Here is a 21,035-nt window from a genome sequence, read left to right on the forward strand (position 1 = left end):
GAGGCAAATGAGTAGTGATATTGCAGGGCTGAGAAGAAAAATATTAAGTTTCTGAGCTTCTGTAGTGGCCAAAATGTACAGCTCTCGGAATCTAAAAAAGATAGTTGTCAGAGAAGAGGCTCTATTAAGTCTCTGTAGGGAATCATGATAGGCCCTTGACTGTGAGCTCAGTGGGTCACTACAAGTAGACATTTGAGTCCCAGCCCAGTCAGAGTGCAAAGAGCCCTCTGAGCACATAGAACATTCAGTGGAGATGCCAGAAAATGCCCTGGCTTAGAAGTACGAACCATACCACGTAGAAAGTGGTGTGTCCTAATACTGAGTGCAAAACACAATAGAATCTCCTTAACAAAGAATAAGACCAATCTGGACAGGACTAAGGTGTGAGCCAGTAATTCAAATACCTACAATAAATGTAATGTCCCTTAATAGGGGACAAAAATAATCCAAATACTTTACAATATAACCTTCTATGTCCAACATAAATTTGAAGAAAAATAATATATTAGGTGTGAAGAAATAGGAAAGGTAACCCTATAGGCAAAGGAAGAACAGTTAAATGAAAAAAACAAGTCCAGAATGATTCAGACGTTATAATTAGTAGGAGATAACTTTAAAGGAATCATTGGTCCTTTTCTTTTATTATGTTACCATGTAGATGCCACAGTTTTCAACAGAAGGGAAGAGTTCAGGAGTAAAAACTACTATGCTTATAAAAAAAGAAAATTATTAGATAAATGAACATATAGGCAGAGAAATCTATAATTCTTTATTCTGGATTTAAGTCACTAATATATTTCTACTTAACATGTTCTTTTCTGTTTTAATAATAATACTTAAATGTAGTGAGAGTTAATCTTGGAAAATTAAAATAGAAATTATCTGCTTTTAAATGGATTATGGTGGTACAAAGTAAGATTTGGCACTCTTGACTTTGAGAGTCTATAGGAACTACAAAATTCATATACTTAACATTTATTCATTATTATTATATCTGAGTCAGGAGAAATAGAGTATTAGGAGAAATAATTCTTAAGTAATTTTCTATGTAACACTAGGACTGCTTTGAATAAGCCTTAACCTCTCTAAGCTTTCCTGTCCCAGGTGAGCTTGGGATAATGATACAAATTTCAACATGCAGCTCTGTTTTGTTGTGAGAATGGGAAGGGTGCTCCTTCCCCTCTCCACATCCTGGAGTGGATAATGCAAACCCTATTCATTCTGAAAATGCAAATGTGGTCATACTCTAAAAACTATTTTACAATCTGTTATTTCTATTTACTTATAAAGATAAGTATATGTAACACCAAACATAGACACCAGCACCTAATTATCCTGCCTTTCTTCTGATCTCCTGTTTTTCTGAATCAGATAGTTTTTTCTAGACAGAGTTCTCAGAACTGTTATTTTTGTCATGGTACAGTTCTGACCACAAGTTCTATTTTAAAATTAGACCAGACATGTATTCATTGTCTGGGTTCAACATTTCTGTTATGTCATTATTCACAAAATGTCAACCAATCAAGTTTTGAAGCTATTAGATTTGGTTTGGAACAGAGAGGAGAGATTTCATTAATGTACAAAAAATGTTTGTAATTCCATGTTCATGTTATTTATTTAATGTGTAAATAATACCAAAATATAATTCAGATGAGCCCAATTCTGTTTCTTTACTTAGTAGACATTTACATGCTATTGCTGATCTTGTCTCCTCTTCCTAAAGTGCAGGTACATGTCCAGCCTGACTCAGAGAGATGCAGTGAGAATGAAGTCAAATTAGTTCTGGTGCATGAAAGTGTTATACTTGTATAATAGTAAGGTAATGGGTTTCCTTCGTTCCATCACTTCACTAATGAATCAAATAAGTTACATTAATTTAAATACTAACAAAAATTGATTTTGTGATCTTTAGATACATACATTTCCTATAATATCTAAGATTATGATACTCTGAATCAGGGAACTGATTTTATTTATATGGATTTTCTTTCCGAGGACATTTTTTCCAGTCATTTCATTTTCTCTAACTGTGTATCCCAAAATGATTAATCATGGAAAAACTAACAGTGATATTCTTAAGGAGGTATATTTATTCATTAACTATTAAATAAGTGTTTATCATGCAGTAGGCACTGCTGGACATAGTTGGTATGTATGGAATATAACAAGAACAGAATACAAAAAAATAAAAACAGAAAATCTACTCATGGAGTTTATATTCTGACAGGGAAACTCCCAAAGACACATCAGAAATGAAGATAGCATGTATCTGTACATTTATATATTGCTCACCTTGCAAATACTGTTTTGTGCCTCAGATTTCATTAGTCATGCAACACGTGAACTAGACTGATTGATGTGACATTGAAATCTGTAATGCAGAAAAACCTCAGTTTGCTTAATGCAAAGAAACGTTGAATCTTATTGCACAATGAAAGTATTAATTTACTAATATTTTAGTAAAACATTAAATTATATTTTGTTAAAAATGCCTTTGTTTTAGTAAAAAAATACATTCTAAGACTAACAATAACAACAGGAACACAAGGTTAGCACATAGTATTTATAAGCCATACCTGAAAGTCTTAGGATGTAATGTTGTTTCAGGGGTTTCTGGCCACTTACATTAATCAAAATGGACACAACTAGTTGATTATCAAAAACTAAATAATCCAGCATTCATAATTACTTTGGGGAAAATACTGACTGAGTGGTTTTTAGTTGTTTTGCACAGAGATTCTTTCAGTAGTTATTTCTTCTGTAAAGAGTTACTGAATTCAAATACTTATAAATGTGGCATTGAAGTTTTTTTCTCAGAATTCCAAAATTCAAATAAGCTAACCTTCCCACAATTAATAGAGGGAAATAGTTATGGTCAGTCTGGTAAAATGTTCAATATTTTTAAACTAATTAGTCTCAGCAGAACCAGGATTTGAATCATTCCCAAATATTCCAATTTCACACATTTATAAACTTGTCAGTTTCATTTAAGTGCTTTTGTTTTTTATTACCAGCATTTTAAATTGGTGTGGAGAAAGTCCTTCATCTTTAAGGAAGGATTACTGTTTGGTTACCTTTGAATGGACTTTTTCCTAATTATTTATTACATCAGGAAACAAGACGTCTGCCAATATGACAGTGAACTTTATAGAGTGACAAATCTTTTTAATCTTTTAAGTCATTGTAAATAATTTTATATCTAATTTATAGCAGAAAATTACTCACAAGGTTTCTAAGATGCAATTATCTTCAGATATTTGTCATAAATGTCTTTAGAGCTAATTCAATGACAATGAATTTTACCTTCTCCTTGCTTACTTAATAACCATTTAAACAGGCAACAAAGTATCCTGAGCTAGCAAACAGAAAATTTCTGTTTCTGCGTTTGCACACGAACATTTGCACACGCACATGTCAATTCAACCTGGGATTCAACGTAAAGCCATTTTGTAGATTTTTTAATTCATTCATGTAAATCACTTGACAACTACAAAAGTAGCTTTATTTTTATTTATTTTGGCAATGGATTTGACCAAGTTGGCTAAGTAGGGGCCAATCCATTACTTAAATTGTAGCATTTCATTTATGGATGCCTTTATCTTGATTCTCCTTCAGAAATATCACAGCAGTTGTCAAAAGAATATTTATACAATGAAGGGCACACAACCTCTGAAAACAGAGAACAGATATTTTAATAGCAGTATTCTCTACACAGAAAAATATGACATTAGGTAATAAAACAGCCTTCCACCCTGTGACTCCTCGCCATGTGGTCCTGGCATTTCTGTGAGAGAAGGAGGCATTTATTACTTCATATGTCCTCTCATACTTGGGGATTATCACTTAATTAACTCAGCATAAATATATTGAACAAATGGTGCAAATCCCAATGGACACAACACTTAGAATTGTATGATGGATCCTTAAAAGAAATTCTAGAAAATTAACTAATAAGAGATAGAGAAGTGGCACCTGCTTCAGATCAGGATTTGAACCTATGACACAAACACTTTTTGTTTTTCTGTGCATATATTATAGTTTCAGCTGCAACATTTAGAAGTTATAAATAGGTGGACAGACATTTATTGAAATATTATAGAACCTTTCTGGACTTATCAGTTTAGGGAAATACAAGAGAATTAGAGATTAGTTTAAATTTGAGACAAAATTTTAAATACTTGCTCTTTTATGTTGAACTTGAGAGAATACAACAAAACCACTAGTTGATGATGGAGAAACAGTTTTAATGTTTTAGGCAATAAATAGAATTTGTAAAAGTATAAGAAAGATAAAACTAATGTGATTGAGGTTTATTACTTTTTAAAGTTTTCCTCAAATGTGAACTTAAACCTTTTAATCAAATCTCTCTGTGACCATTTAGGAACCTGATTCAACTCTTTCTGAAAGTATTTATATATATATAAAATGAAATTTTAACCAAACTATATCTTGGATTCATGTTAGAGCAGTAATTTTTCCTGGACTTTATTGTTAGTGGACTTCTGTAAATGGTAATAAATATTCATATCAATTGTTATCAAAAGTACATTGGACATTTTATAGCTTAATACATTTTAAATTATATAACTAATGAAAAACTAAAGCATTATTTTGCTGACCATGCTGACTATTATTTTAGAGCTTAAATAAGAAAATACATTTGTGTTTGTATCTGAAGACAAAGAGGTGGCTTAATAACCTTTAGTAAGGAAACATCTCAGCTCCGTGAAAGTCCCTTCCTAACCCTCATAAGATATCTCAGACACAGATCAATTGAATACATCACATCTGTTATGCAGAGACTTTCTTTCCTGCTGATATCAAAAAAAAGGAAAGTAAAAAAAAATTAAATAAGGAACTCTGAGTCTGTTTTGCTCGGTCAAGACTTCTGTACGCTGATAGAAATGGACTTTGGATAGTCATCTATTTCAACAAGCTGTTTGTATTTCTTCATTCAATGATCACAGGCTTTTAATTTGAAGTGGCTACAGGGTCATCACATAATGAGTTGTTCCATACAATATGTTCCACCATATTGTTCTGACAAATAATTGCATATCAAAAGTTTTGGCTTTTTCTAGGCAATTAAATAAAAGTTATAATTCAGATATTTTGGTACTCTTGCATTTTTCTGTACCCTGTTCTTGACTTATATATGTAAGTTATAGATAAAATGGGCTTCCTGGGGTTATTTATATTACTACCACAATAAACATGTTAGTTTTTATTCCCACTTTACCCTTCTCAAGTCACTAGAGGGACTCTTTGTGGGAGTGTCACCTACAGAAAAGTGTACTTTTTATAGTAATAAAGAATCAGTTTATAATTGGGGATAAGAATGGAGACAATTCTGATGGAAATTCTCATTTTGAATTTATTATCTGTGGGTTCATATGTCTGTGGAAAGAGAACCTGACTGTCCATGTGGCCAGCTGAATACCATGGACAAACTAAGGACTAGTCTAGCATCTAGAGTGCAGATAAAATCCCTAAAGACTATATAACTCAAACAGTATTTTTTTCATTGCCTTTTTCTTTTGAGAGAGAGAGAAAGGGAGAAGAGAGAGAAGCATCAATTGGTTACCTCTTGTGCATGTGCAGACTGGGGATCCTAAGTGTCCAGACCAGGGATTGAACCTGCAACCTTGGTATGTACTCTAACTAGAAATCAAAACCCATAACCCTTCAGTTTCGGGACAGCACTACAACCTATTGAGTCACATTGGCCAGAGCTCAAATAGTATTTTTTATAATAGCATTTGGATGCTGTATTTCTGCTGTTCTCAAACTCTGAGAAATAACCGAATTGACTATTATGTCTCAGCTCAGACCTGCCAAAAGAGAAATGTACAGCCTTCATTGTAAGCAACCAGCAGGTAATTTTCATGTACCATTAATCCTCTCTATGTTGACTTCCTAGGAATTTCACTTCTCTGGTGAATATCTTTTCTCAATCCTGACTACACTGTTGGTGGTACTGCTTATTTCTGAGAATATACCTGCTTGAGCTTTCTTTAGTAAGTACTTTCCCCTCTGACTTTTGAAAAGTCACATAGATTATGATCTCATGAGGTGGTTTTGACAAATACCAGGATAATAAGTATTTATAAATATCTTGCATATAAAGGAAAATAACTTCTCATAAGTATCATAAGGATAAAAAGAAATAACTCTTTAATAATTTGTTATATAAATTAAATGTTATTATATTCAATATTCTTGTACTTCATCATACTTGGGAAGATCTACACATTTGGAATTACCTTCTGAGTTTCATTTACATAAACTCTTCACTAAAAGAACTAGCTTAGGTTTTCCTTCCACTTTTTTACTACTAGTTTTCTACTTTTACTACTAGCTTCCTACTTTTACTACTATCTTTCTAGCTTTACAACTTGCCTGGTCTGTTGTATATTCCTGACTTTTCACCCTACTATTATTGGTCTAATCAACATATTTTGAACATGTATGGCTTATAATAACATGCTAAAACTGAACACATTTTAAGTCCAAATTAAGGATATGATCTCTTTTAGTTAAATCCATAGGTTCTTGTCTATCAATAAGAATATTTATTGTAGCTTGCAAAGGGCAAGTCCTTTGGACCTTGCAAAAGTCAAAATGGATTTTTTCACTCTGACCAGTGTTGCTCATTTGGTTGGGCATCACCTTGCAAAGCAAAAGGTCATGGGTGCGGTTCCCAGTCAGGGCACATGTCTGGCTTGGAGGTTCGGGCCCTGATCCAGGTGCCTACGAAAGGCAACCCATTAAAGTTTCTCTTTCACATTGATGTTTCTCTCTCTCTCTTTTCTCCCTTTCTTTCTTTTAAAAATAAATAAATAAATAACCTTTAAAAGTGGAATTTTTTTCTAAGATAGATAATAAGCAATCCTATGATTTGCTCTAAAATATAGGGAAACCTAGCTCATTTCTGAAAGAGATCAATATATAAATTTATCATTTATGTTAAAAGGGTCATTTCCAGCTGAACCAAAGGCTTTTGCTGAGTTTTTATGTAGATAGAAGCATGGGTTTTGACTTATTTTTTAACCAGGTCATTAACTCAGACTTGTGGCAATAATAAAAAAAAATAAAGTCTACTATTTACTAAGTCTGTCTACTATGCACCCATGCATTATATTAGGTGAGAGTCAGTCTAATATAATCCTCACAATAATTTTAATATTATTCCTACTTTTCAAATAATAATATAGATATCATTTAAGTTTAGAGATGTCAAACCTAGCAAAAATTACAGGAAGAATTGCACTTGAAGTCAATATGATTCCAAAAGAACCAAATATTAAGCTTTTTGCACTATCCCAAATATTTCAAATTAAGATTTAGCCACCCCTTCTTTAAGGGTATAGAGGCAACTCCTAGATGCCACCAAAATAAGCCAAAACCAGGGCTACAAGGAAATATGCCTAGAGCCACAAACTGCAAGTAATTCCACATCACTAAGTACTATTTAGTGCTAAAGTGGATTCTTGCCAAAACAACGGAGACATATTTCTATGTTCAGTTTTGAGGAATTTGGCCACAAAAGAGGCAGGGTGTTTTATAAGATATATATCATGTACTTATTTTTCTGCAAAAATTAACTGTCTAATCAATGAAGTTGCAAATTTACCAATGAATAAGTTATTATTAATATAATTAATTCTTCATTATTTGTACATTTTTCATAATTTTAAGTATATACTTTAATATAAAGTTTATAATAAAAGAATAATACAATTAGAATGATTTTATTTTAATGTGGAAGTTTTGAAAGGTACTATCTAATTGTATTTACTCTTTTATGTTTTGAAGCATTTGAGAAAAAAGGTGAAGTAAAGATTTAAATAAGACATCTTTTTTTTTTTTTTGGTGTTACAGCTGAATGTAAAGGCAACCAAGGTAAAAGTTTAAAATGTGTGGGCTCCAAAATTGCAAAACAACTTGGTAAATTATTTTTTGCCATGGAAGCAAAACCCAGCTGTACAGTGCATGTGCTTAGATTAATCTCTCTTTCATGTATATAGATACATACATACACACACACACACACATACACACACACAGAAGCCACAAGTCAACCCTGTTAAATGCACTTAATCTTTAAATTGCAGAAGGAGAAGCTGTTGAGAAAGAGAATGGAAGTGAAAGAGACAGAGAAAGAAACCGTCTTTAATGCATTTCTAATATACATATATATATCAAATCTTTGATATTTCCTGATTTTTTCCTTATTTATGCATTATATTCATTAACATCTTCAATCTCAGATATTCTGAGACATTTTTATACATTTAAAGGCTCTCCAAAAATCTTTATTCCTAATATTTAATACTTAAGAAACATTTATAGCAGTATTTAGAAATTGTATTCACTGCATTCATGCCTTTGTTCTTGCTCTTTTATTCCATTGTGCATGTCTGTGTTTACTCCATGCACTCAACAAATTAGTACCTGCCAATATTCATTTCTGTTATTGTTGTCTTAGGTATTGATATTCTGAAGGAAAAGAAGAAAGAAGCCTAAATGAGTCAGAACGTTATCTAACTCCATTACATCTTATTTTTCAAGATAATTTTTTAAGATATAACATGAAACAAAAGAATATATTGAACATTAGTATCACCATCATGGCTAAAATTTCACTGCTGTTTCAAAGCAAGAAGTAATTACCCACTTTAGATCATAAACCATTAGTTGATTATTGAGCAAAGTCATAAATAGTGCACTGTTTAAGAAATGTAAATTAGCAAGGATTCCTTACTCAGTAGCACACAATGTTGGTGGTAATTAATTTTTAAGTGGTTAGTTGCCTCCAGACCAGCTTTGTGCCTCTAGACTTTGAACTAGAGACTAAAGCTAAAAATCCTAACCCGGCCTCATTACAAAGAAGTAACCTTATTCACTCTTACCAGCCCCCCATTTTGTTCCCAGACTCTCCAGGGAGACTGTCATATGTAAAACATGCAACTATTGACCTTAATACTTGGGCCTGACCAACTATTCACTTTGCTACCAGACTTGCTCCTATAGATACCGCACTATTAATGCACCTAGTCTCCCTAGTGCTGGCAAACCTAAGGTGTTTTGATATTCTATTTTGATACTCTAGCATATCATTAGTAAATAAGATAGTGAAGGCCTTGTAGGCCAGAACATCTAAATCTGAGTTGCATTTTTTATTAAGTCAGTTGTACAAGAAGGATTCTCAGAGACAGTCATCAGGAAGAGTCACGTCAAGCAACAGAGGGGAGAATTGACATCTAGTGTCTGAACAAGAACCAGGCAACTTGGCATTTCTGGGGGCTGAATGGGAAGTAGAAATATAAATAAAGCAGAAAACCCCATTCTGAAGAATGCACTCAGTTGAGCGAGTCTGGTACAAATCCAATAGTGTGGTAAGGTTAGGAAGCTTTAGAGACCCATTGTGTTTTGTCATATGTCCCATTGATTGATGTAGCCTAGGGTGACCCTGATCTTCTGTGGACCATGCTATGTTTTCTTTAGAAAAATGACAAAATGGAAAGTAATGCGAGACCCTTACTTTCTTCTCTGCCACCCCTCATAAGTCAACATATGAGGCTTAACTGCATTTAGCCCTTTTTATAATAGTAAGAAATATAGCACCTTTTCCAAAGCATTTGATGCTCTTACATACCACTAAAAGAGGCAAGCCAATCTGTACAGAGATTATTATAGCAAAACCTATTAAAAATGCATAAGAGTAAAATATAGACACATAGCTTTACAATTTGAGAATCGTGGTGTTCTACTGAAAGCTTTTCAAAAGGTTAAAGTTTGAGGTTAGGGAAAATTAAAAGGTATAAATCTCTGAAACTAGAGTAATAGGGATTCAATAGAACTATATTTGAGGATACATAATGATAAAAGATTTATAATTCATTCAGCCAAAATTCTTAAATAGTCTAATACTTGCCAGAAATTTATCCAGATACCAGGTGCAGGGTATTCAGTCAAGAACAACAGCAATGGCACAGAGAATGCATAACCACCAAATATAATGCTTTACATCTTTTGTAACAAAGATAGTAGTCATCTTCATTAAGGAAAGGAAATAACAAACAAATTCCTAAATATATGAGGAATGGATAAAGAAGGAATTAACAGGTAAATCTTGGAGAGTCAAGCAAGTTACAACCCAGGACCTGCTAGCAATTTGGGAATGAGAACAGCACCAAAACACAACCATCCTGACATTGAATTAAGGATATTCAGAAAAAGACAGATTACTAACCTCAACATCACAAATGGAACAAATATTTGTATATTTATTAAACAACATTATCCCAGAATCCAGACAGAGTTTATTATCTAGTTGGGACATTGTCATGTTGAACATTAATTAGGCAGACATAAGGTAAACACTATGATGATAGAATACGCACTGTATGTATAAGATTAAAAATGGAACATGACTACATCTCTGAGGAAGTTCAAAGAGTATATATTGGTTAAGCTACCAGTAACAGACTATTAAACTAAATACAGCATAAACACCAAGGATATTTATCACATAACTTTAAAAATATCTCAGGTGGTTGAACAATGTTATTAAGTACAGACATTCACCTCTTGAGGACAGGGATTAAATCTAAAAGTGCATCCTTTGGCATATTTTGTCATTGGGAAAGCATCATACAGTATACTTACACAAACCTAGATGGCGTAGCCAGCACACACGTAGACAGCCTGTCACAGCGTATTAACCCAGACCAAAACCTGTGCAACACAACCTGTGCAATGTGTTACTGCACAAAACAACAGGATTGAAAATCAGGGGAGAGAATGCAGCCAAGGGACAGGGCTAAGAGGAGATGTAGGAGGCTGGTGATGGCATAACAGGGAATACTGTTTTTTTAAAATAAATATTTTATAAATAGTACAGTATATACATAAACCAGTCACATAGCCATTTATTATCATTATCAAGTATTATGGGCTATACAGAATTGTATGTGAGATACTTTTATATGACCTGAAGCACAGTAAGTTTGTCTACACCAGCGTAACCACAAATGCATAAGTACTGCATTGTGCTGCAACGTTACCTCAGCTACAAAGTCACTGGGTGGTAGGAATTTCTCAGCTCCATGATAGTTTTATGGGACTACCATCGTATATGTGGTTTGTCTTGGGTCAAAAGGTTGTTCTATGGTTCACGGCTATAGTATGTTCCTTACATTGGTCTGTTCAACCTTGTCTTCCTTGTAATCAAAAGAAGGGCCATACCCAAAACCCCTCCTTGACAAAGGAAGCAGAATTTACATGAGGGCATAGGGCTAGTCATGGCCAATGTCTCTGCATTGAGGAGTGCCCTATTCCTCAGGTCCTGAACTCTAAACAAAATCCATGATCTGTTAGTAAAGAAAGGAAGTGGCTGTTGTGAGGCTGTCAACAGATCTGCGATAGGAAACTTACACAGAACTGCCCAGATCTTACCTTGGACTTCATTCACGCAGGACTTAGTATCCATTAGGTACAACAGGTGTGCTACCTAGGACCCAAAATACACTGGGGACCAAAAAAAATCTTAATTTCTTTTAAATCAGAAGGAAAAATAAAATTTTAGGTAAAAATGTTTTAATATATAATGTCAGTATATTTATTTTTATACCAATGCAAATGTGAACCATAAATTTTAATAATTTTTTATAAATAAGGGGCCCATGAAAGTCACAATAGAGCCCTAGCTGCATGAGTACCATGCCAGGTGCACAAAGTAAGGAAGTACCTTCAAGGTGAAGGGAACAACCTCTGTATTCCTTGTTGAAAGATAAACCTCCCATTTCAGAGATGTAGATATCCATGCTCTCAAATTCCCAAGTGGCCCCAGCCTCATTATGTGCATGGACAGACATCTGCAGTCAAGCTACTCAGATTACTGGATTCCAGGTCAATTTCCAATTAAATTGGACATAAACAGATTTTCCTAGGGGTGTCAATGAAAATAATGCAGCAACACAATTTTATCAATTTTTTCTTCTCATTTTTCAAAATGATAGGTCTATATTTCTAAAAGAAAGGCGTACCCTTTCTAAGACTAACTGTGCGTTCCAAAAACACTGAGCTATATACATAAGTGCACAGCACACACACATATATTTTTGCTATTTGACATCTTTTTTAAATGGGCTTTCCTGGTATTTTTGTTGTCAAGGTCCCTTATTTGCCAGCTGGTTGGGAAAGAGAGAGGCAAAGGTTGATTTGCTTTTCCCCAGAAGCAAATCTGTCATATCACTGATGTTCCAATACAGTAGGCTTGTGGGACTGAGGGATGCCAGGCCTCCACCTCTGGGTCAATTCCTGCTCAAATACACACAAAACAGATTTTCTTCTAGATGGATCAGACATCAGAATGACAATCAAGGCTGCTGTGTCAGAGAAGAACTGAAGTCACAATAAGCTCACCTAGATATTTCCAGTTATCAGTGTGCTTTAAGATGCTTCTTCTAATATATCCTCACATAAAGATTTTCTGGCCTGTGTAGGTGCAAGAGTCTTACTTTAGAGACAAAAATGCAAAGCAGGGTGATCAAAGCATAAGAGCTTCTTGGGCAGAAATAAGCTGTTCCAACATTAGTAAATGTGCGTGCTGTAATGAAACTATCTTTTTATAATACACTTCCCCAGTTTCAGTTGTAAATTTCTATGGGGATTATTTACAAAGGCAAGCTGCAGAAAAAACATCAATTAATCTGCTGAGTGAATTTTTGAATCCATTCTCAATGCTGAGACCCCCTCCTGGTGCTTGGTAATTACCCCAATATTTTCTGTGCACTTGTTTAAACGGCTTCCTCTTGGGCTTCCTGTGAAGAAGGCCTTTCTCTCTGCTGATCTGAGAGACAGCTTGCCTTATCACTCTGCCTCATTCCATCTGCAGCTCGTGGGGGGCCTCGCAAATCATTGTCATTGGAACATTGGATGAGCAGTCTGGGGACACAGATAGATGCGACGCCAAAGGAGACCAGGGACTTTCCAACAGAGTGCTCATCTCCATAAATACATCTTGCCCTCCCAGATTCAAAGCAAGAGATAAACTTTTTTATAGCAAAAATCTGCACTTCAATTATACAAATACAGAGATCAAAGTTACTATCACTCTTTTTCAAAGGGCAGGATTTATTAGAATGGTGCTTTGTTACCTTTGACAGAAAATACTTGGTCGTAGTGAAAATTAACCAAGAAAAATACAATGGGAGAGGAAATAAAGATAACAGAGAAAATGGTTTCACGAAAAAATGCTATTTATAGAGAAACACAATTTAAAAAACATTGATGAAAAAGAAAGATAAAAGTGGTAAAGTGTTGGTTGTGGAAAAATTTCAAAGTTTATTCAAATGTCACATTGATTTGTGTTATATCTTTAAGTAGTAAGTTTCAAGAGATAAATGTGTTCCACAATTCATCCACACACGATTTATCTATAAACAGTGTAAGTAAAGCACAGTGATATTTTTCATATAAAAATGATCCTTATATTGAAAATATGTATATTTTACTTTTCCCAAATACAGATGAGAAAATATGAAACTTTCCTATGTTCATACTTTTGGAGACTGTGACATGTTTAAATAACATTTTGCAAACAACTTGGTTCGGAGGCTCACCGTCACAGTCTGCCAGGTGTTGAGGACAAGCTGAGCTACTTTACTCAGAATGTAATTAGTAAATGTGTGTAATCTAATTCAGAAAACTAAAATGTATAACCCAAATAACACAAACTATGATATATTTTGATGGACAATCATTTAAACTAAAGAAAATTAAATAAAAGTTAAAGGGAGAAGTCATTTCTTTTAATCTTAGGACATAAAAATCTCAGTTCAATTAATTTATCTCTAAGCATTCTGACTCTGAGTATTCAAAAGTTTACAATGCCCGCGATTTCTAGGACATCAACATGTAATATCACAAGCACTGCTGTTCTACTTGCTACCATCCCAATAATGTAAAATATTTAGAAAACTCTATATTTAGAACATTTAGAAAAAAGGCTTAGAAAACCTCTATTCATTTTATTTTAATGCAATATCTATACAAAATAGTTCAAAATTTTACCCATGAAATGGAAAAGCCAGTCACAATAATAGGGTGGAGTCTGAAAACCAAGAACAAACAGGTTAACACTTAAAAGTCTACATTAATGTCTAATTTGTTTCTTCTTATTCTCTGTTAGGAGTCCACTCTAATCAGTATTGCCTCCACCAATTCACCATGACACCCCCCTGCTATCAAATTCCTCCCTGCTGCTGAAAACCAGTGGTCAATTCTCAGCTCTCATCTTGTGGACCTAGTAGAGATATTTGTCATGGGTTTTCAGTCTCTTCTCCTCGAATATCTGCCTCCTGGACTCCAAGACACCATTCTCTTCTGATTTTCATCCTATATAACTGACCACTTCTTCTGGTTCATTCTGATTTTGTTGGTTTATCTGCATTCCCCTGATCTCTAATCATTTAAATATCTTACTGCTCAGTCCTCAGGTCTTTCCTGTATACCTACATCTACCCCCTGGGATATCTCATTCTGTCTCATAGTTTTAAATACTATCTGTATGCCTCAGAAATTGAAATTTTTATTCTATACATCTCCCTTGTAATCCAGACTCTTATATCCAACTTTTTATCTTATCTGACAATGCTAATGAATCATAAACATCCCAAACTTAATATACTCGATAAAAAATCCTGATCTTCCCCAAATATGCTCCTCCTGAGGTTTCTTAAACTCAGTAAATGGAAAATCCATCTTATCATTGCTAAAGGAAAAAATCTTGGATTCATCTGACTCTCAGTTTTCTTTAACTCTCCACACTTAATATATCAGCAATGTGTTAATACAACTGTTGCAGAAATGAACCCAGGGGTTACAAGGTTCCTCTGTCCCTGTGGATTCTTTGCCCGCCACCAGGGAATTGAAGTTATGGCTTTCAATACCAGAGTCTGGTGAAAAGGAAAGGAACTATTTATTCAAAAGTTATACAGACTTTGAGTAATGGTAGAATGGTGCCATTTAATACTCAAAGTCCCTTAAAACACCCACAAACACATACAATACTTCCTTCCCACCTTTCCCAGACAGGCCAGTCAGGAGTACCGTATCTCAGGAAAAAAAAAATAGAAGTCTGTGGTTCAACTAGCTCCCAGTTGCTCTCAGTAATCCGTGCTCAGCAGGCAGGTCTCTCAGTTTCCAGCACCATCAACTGTGTTCCTGCGATCTCCAGTTCTTAATCCAACCCCATGTGGCACCTTCTCCTGGCCCACCAGCAAGAGTCCTTTCACCCTTTTTTTCCCCCCAATGTCTCTCCTACATTCTTCCAAACTGCTGAGAGCTCTGCATGGTTGCTGTGACTGGGTTTAAATCTGGAATCTTCCTCTGTAACCCCACTTATGACTCTTCCCACAATTGGCTACACTTGCCAGCATTCCCATATTTTTTAGCCTTTCTGGGCTGCCATTGTTGCTCCCAGCAGGCGTGGCCCTATGGCATGGAGCAAACCATCTCCAAGCTGTCACACAGGCGCCGTAACCAGAGGAAGCTGCCTCCCAGTTATGTTCTGGGGTGAAGTCACTCTCATCTCCCTCTCAAAGGTTATAGGTATATAAAATAACTGTTTTTGCATATCAGGTATGGAGCTGGCCAACTGTTCATATGCAAAATAACTCTCAATGACCCTGCTCCATGTGTCCCATCCTCCAGTCAAGACTTGTGGGGGTGGGGATATTCTATATTTTTATATTTCCTGGACACCCTGAGTTCTGAACCCCACTTCAAATCCTTTGTTTGGGGGCCCCTGGCTGCACTCCATTGCACAATGGCCATAACAATCCTTTTAAAATTCTGAGCACATACTGTCACTCTTCCACTACAAACTGTCAATGGCATTTTATGTTGCTCACATGTAAAACACATGTCTTCTTCCAAAAGGATAAATTACTGTATCATCATTCTTTACTTTTCCCTTTGCTCACTTTAAATAACTGTCACTTTAGATTCCTGTTGTTCCTAATTTAGGCCCCACCTGCTCTCATCTTTGCCTTGATCGTCCTTCTGCCTCAAAACCTCAACTTTCGCATTTCTGCTTAGGTTACTCCACCATTTCCTTCAGGTCTTTGTGTATATACATGTGAACATATATGCTTTTGTTACATTCCTAACAGCTGTGTGTGACTTGGGTAAGCCATCAACTTTCTGGTATACATTTTTATATGTACAATACTGATAAAACTTATTTTACAGAGCCATTATAAGATTTAACTGAGGTATTATACCAGCATTTAAAAAAAGCTGTAGGAATGATATAAATCTCAGTCCACAACAAAACATGCTACTTGAGGCATGTAACAGCAGAGTTTATAAAAGCTTAAACTATGCTAAAATAAAGATTATACCAACACCTTTCCCACCTCTTAAAACAAAATGGCATACCTAGCCTGTTTAGAAATCAACCAGTAAAGAAATGATCTATGACAATGCAGACAAGTAGTCAACACATTTGATGAGAACTGTAATAATCTGTAGTATATGTAAAAGCAATGGTAGGGCTATCCAACCTTTTGGCGTCTCTGCGCCATGCTGGAAGAACTGTCTTGGACCACACATTAAATACATGGTGACACATAATCACACAAAAATCCCATAATATTTTAAGTAAATTTAAGACTTTGTGTTGGACCGAATTCACAGCCATCCTGAACCACATCCGGCCTGCAGGCCACAGGTTGGACACCCCTGAGGGTAGAGTGAAAAGAGGCTAAAGAGGGTATTCTTCAAGGTGAGGTGTCTCAGAAGAGTCAGTCCAGCGCTAGAGTGCTGTATTAGTTTGACTCAAATGTTTTAAATGTTTCAGAGACAAATGTTGTCTCAAGAATCATCGCATATACCAGTAGTCCACATTTGAGAAGCAGTGGTATAGTTGATGACGTGGACTTTCGTGATCGACCATGTGGACTTAGATCAAGTCTTCTCCTTCTTAGAAAGTAAGTGTAGCACAGATCAGTGCTGGGCAGTTATCCAGTTTCTCGAGTTACCTAACTTCTCATTGCCTAACATTCATATTTATAAAGTTGGACGAATGGAACTACATACTATTTTTGTAATAATTAATCAGTGATATAAATCTTAGAGCAGCACCTGGTTCATAGTAAATGATCAATATATATTAGTTATTAGTAACATTAACCAAAAACTTAATCTTTTGTAGAGGACTGCATGGAAAATCAGGCAGCTCTAAGGATACTGTATACATAGAATCTAATGCAAATATTTTACATTTCTCAGAGATACATGTTGCTAAATAGGAGTGGTTTGTATGGCTCCAGTGATTCCAATGCATCAATATCACTGTTGGGAAGAAAGAAAGGATACTATCATGCTACTTGTCAGCTATCTCCTTTCAGCCTCCCTGGAGTCTCCATTTCCCAAGGATGGACAGGATATCAACAGCAGCAAAAGTAAGTTGAGCTCATTGCACTGGGTAAGCTAATCCTAGATGCAGATCTAAACCAAATCCCATTTGGGGTGGGGGTGGGGGGTAGAAAAGCCAAAGAACTTACGTTAGTTTAGAGTACCCTGAAAATTGAAATTACTCTTTAGATACTTGGAGAGTTTAGAACTCTTTCAGTATTACGGTTCCCTGGTGAGGCACTTATATCTGTCTGAAATTTCTACCCTAATGATTTCTCAGGGGTAGTTCTTGTTTGTGTGTTTGTTTGCAAGTCTGATTTTCTAGAAAGCAATCAAAATGATCTATTTTAGTCTGGACCGAAGTGTGGGGACAATGTATGTATAAATCAGCTGAATCCTGAAGTGAGTGTTTTTTACTCTAAACTGAATTTTGATAAAAGGAAAGAAGAGAATAGCTGACATCTGTGGATATAAAAGGACTTTTTTTTCTTTTTAAAGTTACTCTAGTATACAGCCAGTCTTTCCTCACTAGGCATGTGCTTGAAACAAATACAGATTTCAATTAGATTAAGATCATATTTTATGTCTAGTGTTATCTGAAATACAAATTGTTTTACTTCCATTTCTTATCATACTAACATTTAGAGTGCTGTTGCTTTCTTTTATAGAGCCTTCATTCCTTTTGTCTGGAAGTCAGAGCTCTGAGTGTGTGTATGAGGGTGTCTACAACATGCTGCACAGCAGAAGCATAATGCATCATCACCATTTTTGCTTTCATATAAACCACATACCATTTCAAGTCTGAATAAACTGCACATTTAGTTATGGTTCATACTCAGTTATTGTTTTTTGTCCTTTATAGGTGCTATGAAAATTGCTTTTTTATAATTTCCTACCATAAAAGGGAAAAATGAATACTAAAGTATAATATTCCCAGGTCTAGGTACAAAACTCAAATGAATTTAAAAACTCTAGTGATGAGTTAAAAGCAAGTATGTTGATTGGGCAAATGAGTATATCATTCAGGCAACTTTATACACTGGAATAAATTTAGGAAAATACATAATGGTAAATTCAAGGGGCAAAATGCCTATTGTGTTTTCTTTATTTCTGCTAATTTTACACACAGAACACTAAGGATTTCAAAATTTCTTGCTAATTCTCACATTAACAATATTTTACAAAATATTGATTCAGTATACTTCCTTGGGTGAATTAAAAGTCATTTCTCTCTTTTTAGCAAATCAGAATATGAGAAGATACTCTGCTATGGATTTCATTAATGCATATAATTGGAAACTTACTGACTGCAGGGTCCTCTTTTTTCCTTAGAAGTTTGATAGTGACTTTTGATAGTGAATTAAAGAAAGAAAAGTGTTAGATTAAATTCATGACCAAAGAAGTCTCTGTGAAGTGAATTTGAGAAGGAGAGAATATTTTGATCACATAATATGCAAATGACTTTTATTACATACATGTTATACATGAGGGGGGCCCCCCAAAAAGGAATTTATTTATAAAAACTTGTGTATTTATTGTACATGTTTAAATGTTAATCACCTTCAAAGTACACTCTGTTTGATACACGACACCTATTAAAACATTTTTTCCACTGCTGGAAACAGTTTTGAACTGGTTAATTCTGATGTCTTTTAGTTCTGCTGTTTTTTATTTCACCTTTTCCACATTGGCAAAATATTTCCCTTAGAGGACTTTTTTTATCCAGAGAAACAAAAGAAAACTTCACTGAGGGTGAGATCACGTGAATAGGGAGGGTGAGGCATGGGGATCAGGATATTTTTCGTCAAAAACTACTGAACACTCAGCACAGTGTGGGCAGGTGCACTCGTACATCACCCATTGTGAAATGGTCAAATGCACTGAAAGAGTCTTCAAAAAGTCACTGAAGTTGAATGCAGCCTCTCACACAACACCAGCTGATACACTGATACAGATGGGTTCGTAGAACTCTCGCCTAGTGGGGGAAGCATGTACTACAAAGGGACTGCCCTCCAGAAGATAATTTCGGTTTTGGGGGGTTCCCTCCCCTCATATATGTACATGTAAGATGTGTAAACTCTATGATTTTCTCTTTATAAAATGTAAACTCTTTCACAAAATGTCTGAAAACTTTCTGAGTAGTGAAGGAATCTCTGATGATTGACTCAGCCAGAGGTTACTTGCATTTACTTGCAAACAAATCATCAGTTCTCACAAAGAGAAAACAAAAGAACACTAGTTGTATAAAAAAAAGGACATATTTTTTGGTTGAGTAAAACAAGGCTTGGTAAACTTAGCTTACAGGAGAAATACAACATCACAGGTTTCTGGGTGTTAGATGAGAAAGTGCAAACACAATATTTTGTTTTTCAGGGATGCCATTTCCTTCCTTCCGATCTAATCTGTAACTTAACCCTGTACAACTCTATAGTTTGAATGGTAATCATATATGTTAATCTCATCACATTTTAAATTATCACTTTTTGTCCTATTGCCCCTTTGCAGTGTGAATTGTGCATTTTATTTTTATTGTTTTAACACAGTTCAAAGAAATGTTCTGATGGGAGGACTTTCTTTCTTAAATGTTAAGTATCACTTCTTTTGGAGAAAGCAACACCACACATGGAACAAAGATATATTCCCACTTATTATTTATTCCATAAACATTATTCAGCATCTATTATTATACATAGAATAGTGTCTTATGAACATTGGGGGATTGAAAACTCTGTAAGACCTTATCTTTTCTTCCAGAAATCTTACCCGTATAATGACAAAACAGTTGCCGCGGATTCCCTTACCTTCTGAGCCTAGCCAGCACCACAGGGTAGCTGTTTAAATCACATCAGAACCACGTCGCTTCCCTATCTCAGTCACAGGTGAAGACTGACGCTAATCTGAGCTGCATCTCTACCTGTGTAATTATTAAACTTTTGAAACACATGCACTCACACATATGTACACGCTCTTTATCCTTGCAGACATTGGACAGGGCTAATAGGACACTGACAGTGGTATTTAAACCCATTTCAGAAAGCAAATATTTCTTTGACTTGCTTACATTCAGAATGCCATATTATAGTAAAAATAAAGTTTATTTTTTTCTACTTCCTTGTGTGGATATGCTGAATGAAATATTAGGCGTTGTTATCTTTAATTATGGTTCTTGACTTCACAGTGAATGTTGGAAAAACTCCTTTTAGTTGAAACTCATTTTTGAAAGAATCTTTTTTTCTCTCCTGAGTCTTTCTCTCATACACCATGCCAATGAGCACAGCAAAGGGACAAGGCAGAGATAGAGCTGCTGCGTGACTCAGTGCTGCACTAGTTTCTGAGTGGCTTACAGTGGGATGGTAGGCAGAATCATGTCAAAGGGACCAGCCACAGACGCCCAACACAGGCCAGAGACGTGGAGCATGCAGTACACTCTCGCTCCCATGGATGCAGGACTTAGGAATGGAGGTATCATTGATCATCCCCCTAAAAGTCCAGGGACTGGCTTAATCCCAAATGTCTCAAATTGGGGAAAATGTGCAGCTGAAGGGACAGAGTAAGATTTCCATTTCTGCAAATGTGGTGGCAATTATTACAAGAGCATTACACAGTTT

The sequence above is a fragment of the Phyllostomus hastatus genome, unplaced genomic scaffold (assembly GCF_019186645.2).
Source record: "Phyllostomus hastatus isolate PE091 unplaced genomic scaffold, TTU_PhHast_1.1 phas_scaffold_39, whole genome shotgun sequence".
Lineage (NCBI taxonomy): Eukaryota > Metazoa > Chordata > Mammalia > Chiroptera > Phyllostomidae > Phyllostomus > Phyllostomus hastatus.